Below are 17,796 nucleotides of genomic sequence, written 5' to 3' on the forward strand. Positions count from 1 at the left end.
CTTGCCCCGCTCTACTACACACCTCAGTCATGCAAGATCGTTTTTATTGTTGGGGAGCCCAGAGTATCTATCAGGTGCTTAGATAATGCTTGACAAAATGTTTTCTTGTTGTTCTTATTGTTGTTTGTTTGTTTGTTTTTTTCTGTTTTGGATGGTCTTTGAGACAGGGTCCCACTGTCCTGTAACTCAGTCTGAAGACCTGGCTGACTTTCCATTTGTACAGATCCATCACACCAGCCTGCCTATGGAGTGCTGGGATTAAACATGAACGTCACTCACTGAACCTAGACACAATTGGGATTTATGATTCTTGATTTTGATAACTTCCACTCCCCCCTTCTTCCTTCTTATTCTGAAAACCCAGTTTATTTTTTCTGTTGTGGTCAGACCAGGTCAGTGTGATCATACCTTCTACATGTGTAAAAATTTGACAAATTTATAACAAATTCTATAACTCTTTTAATCAACTATGAAAATCCTGATCTGTCACTGCTCAAATCACATCTTAGGCATCAGGCAGAATTTTGTCAAATCTGCCCTTTTTTTTTTTTTTTTTTTTTTTTTTTTTTTTTTTTTTTTTTTTAGTTTGGAGGATGTGCTAGAGAGATCAGGTTCCCTGATTGTGTGCCTGGGCACCATGAGCCCTTCAGTGCCCATGAAGGCCAGAAAGAAAGGGTATTGAAGCCCGTGGAGCTTGAGTTACAAATGGTTGTGCGCCACAAAGAAGGTACTGGGAATCAAATGTTTGACCTTTGCAACAACACCAATGTTAAAAATCACTGGCCTCTTACCTTTAACTTCCACAGGATTTCTTATGATGTGCTTGATTCCTGCCAAGATAGAACAAAGGCCAACTTTATCCAGCCTCCCCATTTTACTCTGATGTGCTAAACCTAAAACTGTAGCTCTTTACCTCAGAGCAACCAAGACTGGCAGAGCAGCTGTGGAAAACAGGTGCCTTACACTTAAAATTAGGAGCAAATAGTTTAAGGGCTAGTTTATTAGTTGAGACAAAAAGGGATGAAAAGGACCCTTCACTTTCTTATCCAAAATAATTTATTTTCTATCGGGAAATGTTTCTGAAACTACAACTTCTCATTATGTTTGTGGCACAGTTACTGTTTTCTTTTAGTCACTTCTATAAAACTCCCGATGCAGTTAGACTTTCCTCTTATGTCAGATGTTGGTCTCATCTGATTAGGTTCTTCCCCGTCTGTTCCAAGCCCTAGGCAGAGCAGAGAGGACATGAGAGCAATGGGCAGTTTAAGTTGTCAAGATTAATGTCCATAGATTCTTTCCTATGATTTTATACCTCTTCCTATTGAAGGCTGGACATGAGAGATTAAACTGGGATTTGCTTGCAAACATGTTTGGTGCCTGTTGGAGTGTCTATATTGCAGTGTGAAGCTCCTTTGTGGTGGATTTTAGAAGGGGAGAATAAATTAAAATTTTATCTGACTTTTAGATTCAAATAATAATGCACAGGTGATGTGCACATTATTTCCTTACCAAGAAAGAAAAGTCTCAATAGAAAGAGTTGTTTAAATAACATCATAGATGGATTTAAATCTAGTATTGGGAGTGTGATCTCCTAAATTGTTTTTAAAACAGATACCTTATTTTTTAAAATAATTATATTTTCATGAAGGTAAAACACAGTTCTATTTTAGGGTTTTATCTCCTATACCCCTAATCTGTACTCCTCCAAATGTCTCTGGCTCTACTCCCCTTCACATCTTTATTAAAAACTATTCCTCTTAACCATATCTTGGACTGGTCATGTTCTCCTTTTACATACCGTTCTCAGGGCTCTCAGTGGTTTTCTACTCTGGCTCCCTTCCTCAGTGGTTCCTGAGCCCTAAGCTCCAGAGCCCTGTTATAGATATATCAGTTTGTTGCTGGGTATCAGGTGACCACTGGGTCTCTGTATGTTGATTAGATTATAATTTTACATGATGGTCTCAATTAATTTTAAAGAGGTTTTTGGTGACAAGTAAGGACTACACTGAGCTGTGGGTTGTCATTACTGTTGGTTCATCTTCTAGGCTCTGCCCCCCAGTTACCTGGCAAAAACCAGTTGTGCCTGGTTCATTATAAAAGGGGCTTTATTCCCACTCCTCCCTCTCTTGCTCTCATGTCTTCTCCTTTTCTTTCATCTTTTCTTCTTCCTCTTTTCTCCTTATTCTCCTCTCTCTACCCTCCCCTTGCTCAAGTCCAGCCTACATTCTTATATTCTCTCTCTCTCTCTCTCTCTCTCTCTCTCTCTCTCTCTCTCTCTCTCTCTCTCTCTCTCTCTCTTCCCCTCTCCCTCTACCCATTCCTTTCTCTCTCTCATCTCTCTTTCTCTGTCTCTCTCTCTCACCCCCCACATCTACCTATCTATCCCTTTCTTTCTGCCTTTCTCTGTTTCCCTCCCTATGGTCTTAATGAACTTTTATCTGTACTATATCATTCTCTGGCTGGTCTGTTTGGAAGAAGGGATGCTTCAGCATGGGCTTGTAGAGACACTCCTTTTCTCCCACAACATACAAGACCTCCACCAAACATATTCCATTCTTCTGCAAGTTTTATAAAACACAACAATTACTTCCTGCTTCATAACAAGATGTTGACCTGAATCAGTCCCTTGTGGCACATGACTTGAAGGTGAATTAGAATAGCTATTACATGCTGGATTTATAATTTGTAGGGGGACAGGCTACACCAGAAAGTTTACATTACAAACTTATTGGCATATTGACCTTTAATCTATTGACTAAAAAGCATCAGTCAGTACATTTTTAGAATTTTCTACACAAGGTTGTTCCTGTGAATGGAGAATGGAACTTGGCCTAGTGTTGACAGGAGTTAGCTTGGTGTAAGACTGGTGAAAGCCTCTAGGGTTCTTCTGACCTTTCCTTCAAAGTTCATATCCTGATAAACATCCCTTCAAAGTTCATATCCATCTTCATATCCTGATAAACATGCTTTTGGCACTACTTAAGGTGTAGTAGAAAGAATATTATACCACTGGCTTTTACAAGAGACAGGAAATTCTGTTTTGTGTTTAGGATTAGAAAAATTTGTATAAAAGTCCTGACTCCATTCCTTGAAGAGCATTCATTCAGTTGGGCTTGTCAATAACCTGGCTAAGAGATCACCCTAATGGGAAGGCTGATTAAGAGCCTCCTATGGCCATATTCAGGCTTTATCTGAGTTGGGGGGTGAGTTCCCAGAGAGCAGAGCTTCATGCCTATGTAGACTGGACAGGAGAGGGTTCAAGTGGACAAATGTATCCCTCACCAGAGCTTGCAATTGACTCTTTGTCACTCATTTTTTTCAAGAAAAGGCTGTCACTCATGTCAGGAGAAGTGCTCACTCTTTGTCTGAACAGATATGTTCTCTGGTTGTAAAGAGAGGGTCTTCACTGACTCTATCAAGCCACACTCAGCACACAGAGACGCAACAACCAAGTTCTCTATGCGCCTTATGGCACTCAGTTCAGAACCTCCCTCCCAAAACTATTACATGGTCTCTTCACCACAGACAGAGGCCAAGAGACTGGATCCTGTCCCCACAGGGAACTCATCCAGTAGGGAACTTCAGTGAGGTGGAAGGTAGGAAACATCTCCACATTTACCACCAGTATTTTTCAGCAGGTCTCAACAATAATTTGACTAAGGTGTATATATGATATTAGACAGGATATTGATAAAAAATTTAGTGGATTTTCTTAAACATCTTATGAAAACTATACATGTAAGGATACGCACAAATAAACATCAAGTAAACAGAGAATTCTAGCAAGGTAACCCTGGCTTTCATCAATCTGTCAACATCTGAAATTAGGAAGAATTACAGAGGCAAAAAATATGATGAGAAAAATCATTGTGTGATCTACTAAAAGTTGCAGAGAGAGTGCAGGGGACTTCCAATGAAGACAGAAAATACATTGAAAGGAGATTTGATTAGAATCTTTTAGCCAACCAAGCCTCAGATCCAGGAGAAAGGAAACACCAAGCTTCAGCAGGTTGCCGAATAAGGAGGAGCTAAATAGGTCTGGACCCAAACTCTAGGACCATGGAAATGGCCAGAGGCTTATTTATCAAAGAAATTGGACCCAGTGGCAGCAGAATGGCCACCTATTCTGCATATAGTTGTTGTCACAGCACTGTTTTTTTTAGAAGCAGATAACTTTGGGACAAAAGTTGATTGTGACTATCCCCCATCCAATTGAAGGGGCACTCAAGCAGCCCTCTGATTGATGGCTCAGAAATGCCTATATGATTCATTATTAGACTTTCCTAATGAAACCTGGCTGAGTTATATTCTTGCTACCTTTTTCCCTTATCCTCGTGACTCTACCCTATCCTGACATGGACTGTCTACTCCATTATAGTGATGAGGATCTGGTCAAGGAACACAGTACCTTACCTGACTTGAGGGACTCTGCTCTGTCAGACACAGAGCTGCCCTGGATTACAGATAGAAACAGAATCACCCATGAGTGTCAGAGGAGAGCTGGGGCAGGGTTGATTACAGAAATGGAGGTGATCTAGACTCATTCTATTTCTCCAGCAATTTCAGTGAAAAGGGCCAAACTAACAACATTAACATAGGCCTTCGTCATAGGTAAAGAGACCAGCTGTTAACATCTTCATTGATAGAGAGTTAGGAATTTATTACTGCTCAAGTGCATGGAGACATATACAAAGAACAAGGATGCCTAACAGGAAAAGTAAAATTTTGTCATAGGAGATAAACTTCAACTCCTTAATGCCTTCTAGCTCTTAAAAATGGCAATCATTTATTGCCCAGTGCACCAAAGATGTCAATGACTAGAGTTAAGAATCTGACTGACAAGGATTCTTAGCACGTAGCCTTTAATGATAACCGTCATACCTAGATTGTCCACTGTCCTACCTGAACCAGCATCACATATACACAAAAGAGTAAATTAAGTGGAGCTGTGGTGACAGAGTTAAGGTAAGCTGATATTACCCACCTCTTTAGCGAGAACTATTCTCAGAAAGATCCACAGAGTCACTCACATGGGAGAGAATGAATGACAGACACTATGAGTCAATCTAAGGTGACTTTCAAAAATATACAGGACACACTTGAAGATATAGTGACAAACATTAAATGTTGCCACCTGACCAATACTCCCAGCAACCACAAAATCTCTGAATTCCTGACTGCAAATAAGAGAGACTGGAGGCCTACTGGGAATATTGGTTTCACAGAGATCAAACAGGGAAGCTATTGCTAGAAGTATCTGCTGGCATCTGTGGACATCTTCTCTAGATACACAGAGGCATTTCCAACCAAGGCTGAGAGAGCTAAGATGGTGGCTAAGAAATTACCAGAGGATATATCTGCAGGCATGGATTTCTTCATAGGATAGGGTCATAAAATAGACCAACATTTGTGTTCAAGGGAAATGAAGATGTAGCCAAATTCATGAGGGCAGATTGGAATTTGAATTGTTTATATGGACCTCAGAGTTCAGGGCAGGTTGAAAGAACAAATAAAATATTAAAGCAAACTTTACCTAATTTAGCCTTAGAGATTGATTATACTACTTTTGTCTTTCCTAGTCAAGTAAAAAAAATATTTGATAGATGAGATTAACCCCCTTTGAAATTGTATATGGTATTTCAGACCCCATTTTATTCAAACTAGAGTCAGAAGCCATTACAGAACATAAACATGATAACTTAATATTTAGTGTCAGAGCTACCCAATGAGCTCATGAATATGTTTGGTCTAAATATGTGCCCTTTATGGAGCAGGCCCTGTTCCAGAACCACACAAATCAAGGAGACTGGATCTATGTAAAGATATTTCACTAAGATGGTCTTAAACCCAGGTGAAAAGGAAATCATACTATTTTTTGACCATGTCAACTGCCTTGAGAGTGGATAAAATCACCAGCTGAGTACACTTCTCTTGAACCAGACCTGCCTCTTCACTATGAAGACAACCTGGCTCGAGAAGTTCTAAAATTGGGGGTTCAAAGAGACAACCCCCTCAAGTTAAAGCTAAGTCTCAGTACTAAATCTGTTGTCTCTGATAACCATATGTACTGTGGGTCTTAGATCCATCTTCCCCTTTTTTCAATACATTGATTAAATAGTTAAATATAATGTTTCTACATAGTCATGGTCATAGGAATGTCCAACTTTAACCCTCTAGACTATATTATTATAGGGTCTCTGTCTGGAGAAAGTCCCCTTGCCTCATCAACATTTCTGCAACCAGACTGTTCCCATAGTTCATCCAAATAGACTATATTTCCAGAGCAGACATGGTGTGCTGTTCATTAGACTGACCACTTATTTGAATTGAGTGGTTATTTATTCTTCTACTCCAGATGGGTTCTATATTTTGCAAAATAATGCCCCATATGAGCTATTATTTAGAGAAAATGGTTTTACGGGCCTTAGTAAGACAAATTGAGGAGAGCTGATGATACAAAAGAAAGAACCTATCTCTTTGACTTTATCTTAATTCTAGGAGCAGGTCTAGTCATGGTCAGCACTGGAATAACTGTGCTCACATTACAAGATTAACTCTAACCGTTTAAAGGCAGACATAGATAAGATATCCAGTGCCTAGAAAGGTTGATTTCCTAGCAGGACAAACTTACATTTTCTGGCTGCAGTGCTGTTACAAAACAGGCAGGGATTAGACTTAGTCATCCTACAAGTAGGACTATGTGCCACCTTTCATGAGAAATGCTGCTTCTGTGTCAACCACTCTAGGGTTATTAGGGAATCATTAGCTAAAGTTAGAAAAATATAGACACAAGAGAATACTAGAGAATTTCAAATATTGGTACCATTTACTGTTTGATTTTGCCCCCTGGTTAACAATTTTTATTTCTACCCTCACGGGACCATTACTTATTCTTTAACTCCCCTTACTTCGGACCATGTATCATAATCTAGCTTTTAAAGTATATAAACCAGAGATTGGGGCTATTCCCCTAATTTTATGGGATCTCTCTCAATAAATTAGCAAAAACAATCCAGCCCTTAAGAAGGTCACTATATGTCTTTAAAGCAACTAGTAGTTGGGGAATGTAGGGACTGAGGTAGCAGAATACTCTATTTTGTTCTGAAGATTTCATTCTAAGTTACCTTGCCCCTAGATAAACAAGGTCCACTACCTTGAAGTCTGAGCAAAATCTCCAAATAGTTCTTGGCTGATACAAAATTGACAGAGCAGCTGCAACTGGCTGATAGCAACAGAGTGGGCTAAGAAAACGTAAGCTTTTCCCAGGTCAAGATGCTTCTATTTCATGTAGGCTCCCTCCTGTGGTTTAACTGCTTGTTGTAACCAATTATCTTAAAGACCTACATTCCTTACCGTCTTATGTGATATGAAGGCTCGGACACCCCTACATGCAGTTTTTCCCTTTATAAACCCCCTTTACCTAGACATGGGTGTTTACTCTATTTTCCTGTTCCACCAGGAAGGTTGTTGGCCGAAGCTCGAGTTGGAATCAAAATGCTTATGTGCTTACATTGGAATCGTGTGTCCTGGAGGTCTCTCTGGGGTTTTTACAATTTGGATACAACAGATCTGTAGACCTGTCATGTACATGTGTGGGCACATGCTCCCACATGCATATGTACACACACATAAAGAAACACACACACACACACACACACACACACACACACACACACACACACACACACACACCCTTTTCTGTTTCTGTAGCCATGGAAGGTTTATTCACCTTTCTAGAGGCCTTTGAGGAGAGAAAGCAGATTCCAGAAAGTGCCCTAGCTCCTCCCCGAGGCACCACAGTCTGGGTGCACTGGGCTTTGGCAGGGCAAGACACCTTGTTGTGTGGTATCTAGGAAGGACTGCAGCTCCTAGGAGTTATGACCAGGCTGTTCAAGGTGTTCTGGAAATCTCTGGCATCTGTAGAACTTGCCTAATACATGATGGTACCGGGTAAGGGCTGGACAAGGGTAGGGGAGAATTGGGTAATGATGGGTGGGGGTTCTGTCCTGTGCTCTCCACCCACTGCTGTGTGTTGTCCACAGCACAAAACCTGAGCTGCTTGAAGTGTTTCAAGCTTTCCTGGGCCAGTAAATGTCAGCCCATGGAGTGGCAGCCCAGTGAAAAAGTCTGAGTGTGCACCCAGTTTATTTTTTACACGAGCGAGTTTTTTTCTGAGCTTGGATATCTCTATGACCACTGGCAAGGCCGGGCCCTGGTCCCATACCCACAGGCCAAACTCTTTCTCTACATGAGGGGCAATAGAGGAAGATGTGGTCTGAATTGTGGCTGCTCCTTCTTCTCTCCCAATTGATTTGTCTAGTCATATTTCACCAGTTATAGAACTCTCTCCGGGACAACTCTGATGTGACACTGTCACACTGAATTCCCTAATTAGCTAGCCAGGAAGGCACAGGTGTTACAAGGCCACCCACTCTTATGTTGCTTCACATGGAGTTGCAGAGGCAGTGGGACCTGAGGTAAGATCAGCCTTAGGATCATGGAACAAAAGCCAACACTTTACTTGTCCCATCTCAGTGGAAAGAGAAATATGACACTGTGCAGAGCTGTTCTTGGCACACCCATGATGGTGGTGGTTTCTTGGGCCTGGCTCTAGATCCTGGTACCTGCAGAGGCCTCAGAGCTCCCTCCTCTCTGAGCTCAAAGTCTTGAGCCTTGTTGCAGAGTAATTCTTCAAACCTAGGCATCTCCTGTTTCCTCAGTTTTCTTCCTGAGAGTAATGGCTTGAGCTGCCCTAAACAAGCCTCTGAATTGTGCTTCCATCACTGTCCCAACTCCAACAGTTTGTTGAGCAGTCAGTGAGCAATATTCAGGCCAGGATCACCAGATGGTGCTGTTCTGAGGATTGCTGCAACAAAGCACATGAGAGCTGGGAGGAGTTAGGGGCCTTACCCGGGAGGCTTCTTCTGCCATGGGGTTTGGGTGTCTTCTGCAGCCTGTAAAATAGGACCATTGTCCTGGGACATCCTCCCCCAACAGGAATACACGCTTAAGACTACACACACACAAGAGGACACACACACGTACATACACACACACACACACACACACACACACACACACACACTTCTAGTACTGCCTGTCTTCCTTCTCCAGTCCCACCTTCATCCATTCTAGGACTTGGAAGGTGATTCTCAGTGCCAGAGGAAGAAGGGAGGACACCATGCCATTTGCTTAGGACTCTTCAGGCTGCTCCCACCTGACATCCTGGCCCAGGATGTAGGAATAAAATCCTGCTGCTCCTCATGGAGACAGACCAGGAGTATTTCCAATGTAGGACATAGACTTCTACAAGAAAGCTCTTTACTCTTGGCACACTGTTCAGTGCTAAGAAAGTCAGATGGATGTAACGAAACAGAAGGTGCAGCCCCACTCTGACACTCTTCCTCCTGTGCCCCCGTCATGCACTGGGACAGTGTATCTCTCTGACCACTGAATGAGGAAGGGGTGGGGACAGAGTCTGGAGTGCCACAAGGACAGGAGAGAATGTCAAGGTGGTCTAAAAACACAGTTGTTGAAGCTTCACTGCAGGAAGTGAGGCCTGACGAAGATGACAGCTTAGTTGGTGTTGGACGGGTCCTTAGGTAAGGGAAAAGGTCAGGAGCATAGAGAGGGATTAGGAAACTCGTTGGCAGCTTAAGGCTGAGTGGGATCTACTGGGCATGAAGAGGTTGTTCAAGAAAACAAGGAGGTTGCTGCAAGGACGTTGGTATGGGGCAGATGTATTACTCTAGCCCTGCTGACCTCACATGTCTGGACACCAACAACTTAAGAACAAGTACTTGGGCCTTGGTTTCAGCTTGTCGTTGTGGTGAAGGCATGGTGGAGCCCAGCTCCCTGCAGTGGAAGAGTGTGTTGAGGCTGCTGACATGAGGAAGAACTAGACAGCTGAGAGGGAAGCTGGGACCAGGGTCTAAATAGAGCCTTCAAACCCCACACCATCTTCCTAAAATTCCACATCCAAAAATACTCCCGCCAACTGCTGAATAAGGTTTAAAACCTGACCCCAACAGGGACATTTATGATCCAGTCCCGACAACAGGTGATCCTATGGGCTGGTGTGGTATCTTATTCTCAGATCCTCACATCTGCCCACACTGTCTCCTGTCCCCAGCACTCCTCAAGCACCAGGCACACAATGAAATTGCACGTTTTATCTACAACCCTGAGACACTTTTCTATCTCCTCTGTACTCTCCTGACCCTCTCACATTTTCCATCTAACCTCTTTTTATTCTTTTTAAACTTTATTTTAAAAAACAAATATAAAACAAAAAATTTTTAAACATTTTTGCATAAATATATACAAATACAATTGTGTCAGTGCTTGGCTCATTTTTTTTTTTAAAGAATTGATACTCTGCATTAAGATATTACTAGTTACAATGAGCAAAAAGTACATGCAAAATAGGATGTAACCTGGAATTAGTCAATGTTTTCTTTGTGTGTAAGGATTCAGCATGACATTTTTGGTTTTTCGTTTTTGTTTTGTTTTGTTTTGTTTTTTTTCTTGAACTTCATGCAGTCTGTGAGTTATTTCTGGGGTAGTCCGAGCCTCTGGAGTTAGCATCCCACTATCAGTGACTGCATATTATGTCTGTTTTTTTGTGACTGGGTTATCTCACTCAGGATGATATTCTCTAGATGCAGCCATTTTCTTAAGAATTTGATTAAGTCATTGTTTCTGATGGCTGAGTAGTATTCTATTGTGTAAATGTACCACAATTTTTGTATGCATTCATCTACTGAGGAACATCTGGGTTCTTTCCAGCTTCTGAATATTAAAAATAGAGCTGCTATGAACATTGTGATGCATGTATCTTTGTTGAATATTGGAGTGTATCTGGGGTATATGCCCAAAGGTGGAATAGCTGGATCTTTAGGTAGTAATATGTCCAATTTTCTGAGGAATCGCCAGACTAATTTCCAGAGTAGTTGTATCAGTTTACAACCCCACCAACAGTGGAGAAGTGTTGCTCTTTCTCCACAACCTCGCCAGCATGTGCTGTCATCTGAGTTTTGGATCTTGGCCAATCTGACTGATGTGAAGTGGAATCTCAGGTTTGTTTTGATTTGCATTTCTCTGATGGCTAAGGATGTCGAGCACTTCCTTAGATGTTTCTCAGCAATTCGATATTTCTCAATTGAGAACCTTTTGTTTAGCTCTGTACCCCATTTTTTAATAGGGTTGTTTGAGTCTCTGGTGTCTAGCTTTTTGAGTTTTTTGTATAACTTGGATATTAGGCCTCTATCTGATGTGGAGTTGGTAAAGATCTTTCCCCATTCTGTTGGCTGCCGTTTTCTTTTCTTGACAATGTCCTTAGCCCTACAGAAACCTTGCAATGTCATTAAGTCCCATTTGTTAATCTTTGACCTTAGGGCTTAAGCCATTGGTGTTTTGTTCAGAAAATTTTCTCCTGTGCCAATGTGTTCTAAGGTTTTCCCTACTTTCACATCTAATAGTTTCAGTGTATATGGTTTAATTTGGAGATCTTTGATCCACTTACACTTGAGTTTTGTACAAGGAGATAAGAAAGGGTCTATTTTCATTCTTTTGCATGCTGAGTGCCAGTTGGACCAGTACCCTTTGTTGAATAGGCTGTCCTTTTTCCATTGAATGTTTACTGCTCCTTTGTCAAAAATCAGGTGACCATATGTGTGAGGGCTCATTTCTGGATCTTCTGTTCTATTCCATTGATCCACGTGCATATATCTGTACCAGTACCATGCAGTTTTCAGCACAATTGCCTTGTAATATAGCTTGAGGTCAGGGATAGTGATTCCCGCAGATGTTTTTTTGTTGTTGAGGATGGATTTTGCTTTTCTAGGTCTTTTGTTATTTCAGATGAAATTGCACATTGATCTTTCCAACTCTATGAAGAACTGGGTTGGAATTTTGATGGGAATTGCATTGAATTTGTAGATAGCTTTTGGTAGGATGGCCATTTTAAAAATATTGATCCTTCCAATCCAGGAGCATGGGAGATCTTTCCATTTTCTGAGATCTTTCTCGATTTCCTTCTTTAGAAGTTTGAAGTTCTTATCACACAGGTCTTTCACTTGCTTAGTTAGAATCACACCAAGGTATTTCACAGTTTTTGTTACTATTGTGAAGGGTATCTTTTCCTTTATTTCTTTCTCCACATGTTTGTCCTTTGAATATAGGAAGGCTACTGATTTGTTTGAGTTAATTTTGTATCCAGCCACTTTGTTGAACTTGTTTATCATCTGTAGGAGTACTCTGGTGGAATTTGTGGGGTCACTTAAGTACACTATCATGTCATTCGTAAAGAGTGATGTTTTTACTTTTTCCTTTCCGACTTGTATCCCCTTGATCTATTTTTGCTGTCTAATTGCTCCAGCCAGGACTTCCAGTACTATGTTGAATAGGTAGGGGGAGAGTGGGTAGCCTTGTCGAGTCCCTGATTTTAGTGGGATTGCTTCAAGTTTCCCACCATTAACTTTGATGTTGGCTGTTGGTTTTCTGTATATTGCTTTTATTATGTTTAGGTATGGACCTTGGATTCCTGTTCTTTTCAAGACTTTTAACATGAAGGGTTGTTAAATTTTGTCAAATGCTTTCTCAGCATCTAGTGAGATGACCATGTGGTTTTATTCTTTGAGTTTGTTTACATGGTGGCTTACATCGATGGATTTCCTTATATTAAACCATCCCTGCATCCCAGGGATGGAGCCTTCTTGGTCATGGTGAATGATCATTTTGATGTGTTCTTGGATTCGGTTTGCAAGGATTTTGTTGAGTATTTTTGCATCAATGTTTATAAGTGAGATTGGTCTGAAGTTCTCTTTCCTTGTAGGGTCTTTGTGTGGTTTAGCAATGAGGGTTATTTTAGCCTCAAAAAATGAATTAGGTAGTATTCCATATGATTCTATGTTGTGGAATAATTTGGAGGGGATTGGTGTTATGTCCACAATAAATGTCTGATAAAATTCGGCACTGATCCCATCTGGACATGGGCTTTTTTTGGTTGGGAGGCTTTTGATGACTTCTTCTATTTTTTAGGTGTTATGAGATTATTTAGATGGTTTACCTGGTCCTGGTTTAACTTTAGGACCTTTAATCTGTCTAGGAATTCATCCATTTCTTCCAGATTTTCTAACTTTGTAAAGTATAGGCTTTTGTAGTAGGATCTGATGATTTCTTGAATTGACTCAGTTTCAGTTGTTATGTCTCCTCTTTCCTTTCTGATTTTGTTAATTTGTATACTCTCTCTTTGCCCTCAAGTTAGTCTGGCTAGGGGTTTATCAATCTTGTTGATTTTTTCAAAGAACCAGCTCTTGGTTTTGTTGATTCTTTCGATGGTTTTTTTTGTTTCTATTTCTTCTACTTCTGCCCCAAGTTTGATTATTTCTTGCTGTCTACTCCTCTTGGGTGTATCTGCTTCCTTTTGTTCTAGAGCTTTTAGTTGTGCTGTCAAGTTGCTGATATATGCTCTCTCCAGTTTTTTTGGAAGTGCTCAGGGCTATGAGTTTTCATCTCAGTAATTCTTTCATTGTATCCCATAGTTTTGCGTTTGTTGTGTTTTTGTTTTTATTGAATTCTAGAAAATCCTTAATTTCTTTTATTATTTCTTCTTTGACTCTGCTATCGTTTAAGATAGATTTGTTTAGTTTCCATGTGTATGTGGGCTTTTTGTTGTCTTTGTTGTTGTTAAAGATCAGCCTTAGACCATGGTGATCTTAAAGGATGCATGGGAGTGTTTCAGTCTTCTTATATCGACTGAGGCTCATTCTGTGTCCAATTATGTGGTCAGTTTTTGAGAAGGTGCCATGGGGTGCTGAGAAAATGTTGCATTCTTTTACTTTAGGATGATATGTTCTGTAGATATCTATTAATTCCAGTTGGCTCATAGTGTCTGCTAGTTTTGCAGTGTCCTTGTTCAGTTTCTGTTTCCATGATCTGTTTATTGGTGAGACTGGGGTATTAAAGTCTCCCACTATTATTGTGTGGGGTGAAATGTACTTTTTGAGCTATAGTAGGGTTTCTTTTATGAATGCATCTCACCTCTTTTTGCACAGAATAGGTCTGAACGAAGAATGAGCACACAGGACTTTATGGTGGGAGAACTATTCATTCTCTTAAAAGGGGTGCACAGAAGAAACTTTGGAAGTTGGATGTCGCACCCAACCTCATGTCACAAGATAAAGAGGAAACAAGGCCAGGTTTTTCTTTCAGCAGTTTATTCAGGATTCCTTTCTTGATGCTTTGATGGATCAGGGAACCCTGTATCTGAGAGGATCTCTCCTTTTATCCTCCTTGCCCGTCTGCCAGCTGAGGTGTCTTATCATAATTGGTCAGTAATGTGTCGTGATACAGGCGCCTGCACTCTGGTGTGTTTATTAGTTAGAGTGGGCAGAATCCTGCTCCATCTTAGGGCACAGGTCTTGGCCCAAATCCAATATGGCTCCCTACATTTTTTCTTTTTTAAAGGCCACTCTGGTCTTTGGGAAGAAATTGGGCAGAGGAGTATTTGACCAGTCTGTTATGCAGGACATAGCCATCTCTGTCTTAGGATCGACCTCTTGAACCCAAGCCTTACCCATCACAGGATTACCTTGTCATCTTCAAGGCTCTGTGTCTTAGGTTTGTCAGGGGCTAGAGGAAGTTGCCTGTCAATGAGTATGGGTATCTTTGGTAAGTTTATCATTCCTCCCAAGAGCCCAGGGCCGAAAGGGTAGGGGCCAGATGACATTACTTTATCAGATTGTGGAAGTTGAGCCTCTCTTGATTAATGACTATCCATGTAAAGATTAGAAGTCACACAACTCTTCAACTCCATTGGCACTGTTTGCATGGGTGGAGGCAGAGGTCCATACTTCCCATGTGCAAAATTTTAGGGGCCGTACTCAGAACGACAAAAAATGCGGTATTTGTAATTTACACAATGGAATACTACTCAGCCACCAGAAACAACGACTTAACCAAATTCTTAAGAAAATGGTTGCATTTAAAGAATATCATCCTGAGTGAGATAACCCAGTCACAAAAGAAAGTCATAATATGCAGTCACTGATAGTGGGATGCTAACCCCAGAAGCTTGCACTCCCCCAGAAACAACTCACAGACTGTATGAAGTCCAAGAAATAAAGAAAACAAAACAAAACAAAACAAAAAAATATTTACAAAACAAGAAGACTTTGACTCTTTCCATGTTTCGTTTTGTTCTGCATGTACTTTACGCTCATTGTAACTATTAGGTTTTCAATGCATACTGTCAAGCCTTTGAAAAAAATCAAGTACTGACTAAAATTATATTCATATAGTTTTATGTAAAAATTATTTTAAAGTCTGAAAAAAAGTACTGACAAAAATGTATTATTTTAAGCAAAAATGTTTAAAATCTGCACATTTATCTTTGTTTTGTAAAATAAAGTTGTTTTTTAAAAAAAACTAATCTTTCAGGGCTACTAACCAAGCTGCTGGTGACACACCATTTTTAAGAGCTAGCATAGCCTGTACCGTGACTGCTTTAGTTTGGCGCTGTTTGTGCCATATTTTACAGAAACACCAACAGCATACTAGACAGGCCAAGGGAAGCATGGATATGAGTACTCCCATTACTACCCAGGATTTATTTATTTTTTAATTAAACTTAAAGATTTTTACAGCCAGTTTAAAATAGACTGAGCAGTGGGAAGGGTAACCTTTGTGTTATTGAGGGTCACTATTTCAAACAAAAGCTGATTAGTAAGGTTTTGTATCTGTAAGGACCAATTGCCTTTTAGATAATTACTGTTTGCTTGCGACTGGTTTTTGTACTTGGTCCAATTTGCAGCTGAATAGGGGGTAACACACAAGCCATTTAGGGAATATACACAAGAGAAGGCCACCCGCCCCAAAAATAGCATCTTCAGCTCTGATGACAACTCTTAGGGTGCTGATCTCGGCCCAAATCCAATATGTCTCTCTACAGTTGGAGTCAGTTAAAAGACCCCCAAACACAATCCTGGACTCTCATGGGGTTCAGGCATTCAATCTTCCCTCCATTCATCCCTTCATACAGCTTCCCCAAGAAATAGAAATCTTCCTAGATCTAAATAGATGTCTTATCCACCACCCACCCAGCTTTTCCTTCGTAATCCCAAACTCCCACTAACCTGAGGGCTCTTCCCTGGGCTTTTCACATAGCAGCTCTCTCCGGTCACCAGTCCTTCCTTCCTCTCTGTGACCAGGTAGCAGGCACAGTGGGAAGTTCAGCAGGTGTGGACTTAAGTAAGTTCTCCATTTTCCCTCAGCTCCTCCCAGCTGGCAACCTGGAAGGGGAGGGTTTCAGTCCTTATTTCCCCCAGACACAGGTTTATTGCAAAAGCATTAGCCAGATTTGTATAGCAGTTGGGAGGGAGGGACCAAGCAGTGGTAGAGAGAGGATGGTGCTGGAGGACAAAGAGGGCAGAAGGGCAGGGCTGTGGTTGTCTTCTTCTTTCAATTCAGAAAGCAAGGGAAGGAGGCAACTTGCTCACCTTTCCTGGTTCTTGTTTTTTTGAAATAGAGTTTTTCTGTGTAACTCTATCTCTCCTAGAACTTGTTCTGTAGACAAGACTGGCTCAAACTTATAGCTATCAAGGTCATATGCAGCAGTTGCTGCTGTTTCTGCCACCCAAACCTGGGATTTTCCTGTGTCTAAATATGGTTGCCATTTCTCAGAGTCTATAAGCCCCTCCTAACTATAAGCAGAAAAATTAATGCCAAAAAGATCAACAGGGTCTTGCATCCACAACGTGAGAGTTTGAGCCAAGAACTACCTGACAACAGGTATGGAAGTCATTAAGCAGGGTCTGATGTGTTTGGGTCATATATGGGACCACAGTGTTAGTATCTGATAGGTAGAGTCAGGGATGCTTCTCATGGTACATCCAAGTCTAATACAGAGGATCCTCAGTGCCCAGAATCCTCCATGGAGCAGTCACATGCTCACTCCTTTTGCTCTAGGGTGTATGTTGCCTGTCTCTATGTTAATGAGGTCCTAGTCCAATGTGTCCCACAAAGGAGGTGGGTTTACCAGGTCTTTATATCACCTTTTGTGGCATGGAATTTTAACAATTAAAAGCTTGCTAATTCATCCAATATTGATGACATTGGTGCCCCAGCACTGGAATTGCCACCATAGCAAGCCAGAGTCTGAATTCTGTAACTTCATGGAGTTTAGAGCTCAGTGAGTAACCCCACTTAAGTGTCAGCAAAGCACTGATACAGGTTAGAGAAGGAAGGCTGGTCACAGAGACCTGATCTGGAAATCATCCTGACATCAGAGCAAAAGGACAGGTAGGTTCACAGGACAGGTGAGTCCCACAGTAGACCAGAGAATCAGTGAAGCTGAGCCTGTCTACTTAAACAGCCAAGGTTGTAAAGGGAAGGAAGCCAGAGGCTCAGAGAACACCAGGCAGTTTCTCCTTAGGAAGCTACAGGACTGAAAAAAGAGTGTATACTTGCTCTGTATCTCTATCCATCTTTAAGAGGGGCAAGGCAGTGCTGAGGTTCCTCCATCTTTTACTCTTGCTATGGTCTTTTCTGGCTTTAACTAGAATCTGATCTCTGTAATGGAGAATCCATTGACAACTACCCTGTTCTATTCTAGGAACCAAAGGTCAGGATGTCCTAGTAACTCATGTTAGCCTTTATTAGAACTGCCTGTGATTGTGAAATGTTCTTCACCCAATGCTGGATAACTTATCATATCTTAGCTTCTGTTAAAACTGCTTGCTTCAAACTGATGATGTCTTCAGTACCCACTGGGCCTGAGATGCCAGGATGTGGTTT

Source organism: Micromys minutus (assembly GCF_963924665.1).
Source record: "Micromys minutus genome assembly, chromosome: 27".
NCBI lineage: Eukaryota > Metazoa > Chordata > Mammalia > Rodentia > Muridae > Micromys > Micromys minutus.